The sequence below is a fragment of the Eurypyga helias genome, unplaced genomic scaffold (genome assembly GCF_000690775.1).
Source record: "Eurypyga helias isolate BGI_N326 unplaced genomic scaffold, ASM69077v1 scaffold3958, whole genome shotgun sequence".
Lineage (NCBI taxonomy): Eukaryota > Metazoa > Chordata > Aves > Eurypygiformes > Eurypygidae > Eurypyga > Eurypyga helias.
In genome coordinates, this window is record NW_010266137.1 from 59,774 (window position 1) to 63,273 (window position 3,500).

The following is a 3,500-nucleotide window of genomic DNA, read 5'->3' on the forward strand; positions in this document are numbered from 1 at the left end:
AAATTCTTAGTTCACAGGATTATTTTCCAGTTTGTACAGTGCTCTTCCCAAAGCCAAAACAAGATGAACAGGGATATAAACTTGGATAGTTTAATGTACATATTCCAAGCGTTAAACCTGTGGAGACTGTTTATATCACCATAATTACTTTCATACAGGTTGTTAAAGCCAGATTCATTAGCTTAGGTTACAATGACCTATACAACATGCTTAAAACCCATTTATCCTATTAAAGAGATTTAAAACTTGCCTACTTTCATAAGCTGTCAGTGATTCTTGATTTACGATTTGGTCATGCTTTAAAAATAAAAGCAATTACCTCCCTTACTATGGTAAAAGCCCACTGCCTCAAGGTTGCCACAATACATCTATAATTGAACAGCAGCAGCTCTAATGTTCAGCTTGGATGACAAAGGCATTGGCTACTGAAATACTGCCTACAACAGTGTCCGCGTACCGGGGAGCGCTGCAGCAGCTGGCACGTCCCAGCAGGAACGACTGCACCTCAGGCATCCCAGGATTGAGTGTGCTGGGTGTTCCCTGGCAGTAACAATACTTTCCATTTATGTATCCTAACACTTGAGAAAGGAAACAAAACAAAAAAACCCAAACAAACAAACAAAACCCACCCACACACCACAAAACCCAAACCACACCTACCTCCTGTTAATTTCCTTGCAAGAGCCAAGATCTTTTGTTTGAGCACTTCTCCTTTGAAGCCTGCATGAATTTTATTTCAAAGGAATTTTCTTTGAATGTTCCTAGAAATATGACTACTCCATGATACACAATGCACTTGGACGTTGCATCATTTTGGGCATCCAGCTGGCTTCCAAAACACAGCCATAGAAAAGTTAAACCAGGCAATGTTTCATCCCAGAAAAGATCCCAGAACCAGACTCTTCAGGAAAAACGACCCAACTCGGATATATTCTCCCAAACATGCTGTAAATATGATGGGTGCACAGATGGGTGCTGATGGCCAGCTGCGGACTCTCCAATTCAAGCAAACGAAGTGTGACCCATTGTAGCTGTCCAGGCACAGCATTGCACAGATATCACTTAATTTACAGCAAACCCAGTGTGCTTTGACATCACCGAGGTCTCCAAGTTCCCTGGAAGCATTCTCTTAATACAGATAATACATACAAAAGTTGTAACAACTTTTCTTATGCAACTATAAAAAAAAACCCCACTCACATGCCAGGGCATGCACTCATAGGAACATGGAAGCTATTCACTCTTTCTCAGGACAGAAGGGACTCAAACTGGCAAAAGCTGGGGATTCTCCAATATTCACGTGTATATTAAGAGTAAGAAGTTATTTCAACAGTCAGATAGTCAAATTTTAAGTATTTTAGTTTAGAAATCACTAAGCTTCTGTTCATACTCATTAAATTAGAAGAAGTGACTACTCCTTTTCTCCCCATCCCGGTTTTTGGGCCTCCACTAGTGAAAAACGGGCTTCAGGATTACTGCGTGTATTGGAAGCTATGTTGATGGCTTTGCCTTGAACGACCAAGCTGCGCACAGACATTACCAAGGCAGCCAGCATAAAACAATCTGGTGCAGGATGGGCTGCTACACCTCCTGCACAGCTTAGAAGCATTTTTAGGATTAATCCTTTCCCCACGCAAGTCCGTAACCCTCAGTGACCCAGATCTGTCCCCTCTCCTACACCACCAGTTTTATCCAACCCAAAACTCACCGTCAGAGCACACTTGACCAGACCTTTTCCTTACCACCAGCCATGCAGTCAGTCCAACACGTTAACACGTTTTGAAATGCGGAGATGGTCCTTCAGCAGGTGGCCACCAAAACTTCCCCACCGTGGCTTTCCGCCATGGCCAGCCAGAGACAACCACAGAAACGCATGATATTTAATCTCTGTTCCCCAGCCTGCAATACTAGAAGCTTGCATTAGACACAGTTGTCATCAAGGGCCCCGTAAAGAGTGCAAACAGACCCAGATATTTTTTAAAAGTTGTAAGTACAAATGACTTTACAGCTCACCTTTTGTCTCACCAAAGCCACATATCCTAAAACCAATTGTTCACATGAAGAACAGATGTCAGCCAGAGTAATAAATGCAGAGTAGGAGCCCCAGGACACCAGCCAGGGATTTGCTTGGTAGAAAGCATCCAACAGCATTTACTTCTTAGTCACAACCTGCATTCCAGAAGCTGGAGCAGAGGCATGTGTATAAAACCTACCCTTCAATCATGATTTCTGCAGCTTATAACCCCTTTTAAACCATATACGAGTGTGTTCTTAATATATACACACTTGATTAGTGTGAGGCATTAAGTGACGGAGTATTCTTTATCAGCCCTTTTTTAGGGCAACAGCCAATTTCTTCAGTTTCTCAGATACTTTTCTTCACACTATATGCTTTTTATTAGAAAAGTGGTCTCTGAAAATAGACCCAAATCACAGTGGTTAGTTTGGGTTTAATACATCAATTTCCACTGACTGAACTAAACATCCTCTCTTCCCACCCCTTAAGTAGCTTTGTATTAGGATCAGCCTTTAGAGCAAGCAAAGGGCACTGGACCCTTGAGAGCATGAGCTAGCATCAGCGTTGGCATCCACAGGGGTGTCGTGGCCACAAACACCCAGAATTTATTCTGCAGCTCCCCCAGCCTCACAATTTGGATTATTTGCAGTGCAAGTCATTAGCAAAAGAAAATTACCTCTAATACCCCAGCCCATTAAATGACACATGATAATGTGTTACACAGAATTATCTTTAAAACACCAAGTAAGATCCCTGTAGGAACAAAACAATAGTCTTTGATACCACAATTATTTGCTAAAATATCTTTGTAGTTAGGTGAAGAGAGGTAAAATAACTATTTAGAACACAGATTTCCTGGGAAATAAAAGTAAAAAAATTAAAATGAAATAAAACCTTCCATGTAGATTCCTAGTTTAATGTGACTGCAATGTGCAAGATAATACTCCTTTTAAAAAAGTGAAGGAGGAAAAGAAAAATAATCACATTTTATAACCACAGCCAAATAGCAAAGCTGCAATTAAAGATTGTTATGAAGATTGCTATGCAAAACAGCTACCTGGCTGCTAAGAGGAATTTGGGTTGTATAATGTGCCTAAGGGCAAAATTCCAGCCCACCTAAGTTACACTTACATTGGGTGTTAAGTGAAAAGGAACCACGGCTGTGCAAGATGGAGATAGGCTGATTGACAGCAAGTTCCCTCGCCCTGAAGGTAGCCAGAATTGAGGTTGCCACCCAGCAAACCCATGGCTCTGTACCCACCTTTCATTTCGGCTCACAAGCTGCATTTGAACCATTTGGGATTGCATCCTGCCCAAAACAAGGCCCCGACTGCTGTCTTGTCCCTTTTCCCTGGAGAAGGTCCCCACCGCCTTCCTCCTCAGTGCTCCCCTGCTATGGGAATTAGGGCAGCCTGGGAAGGGAGAGGCCCCATAGCACTGGTGCCCAAAAAGCACAAAGGGTCAGATGAGACAGTCACAACAA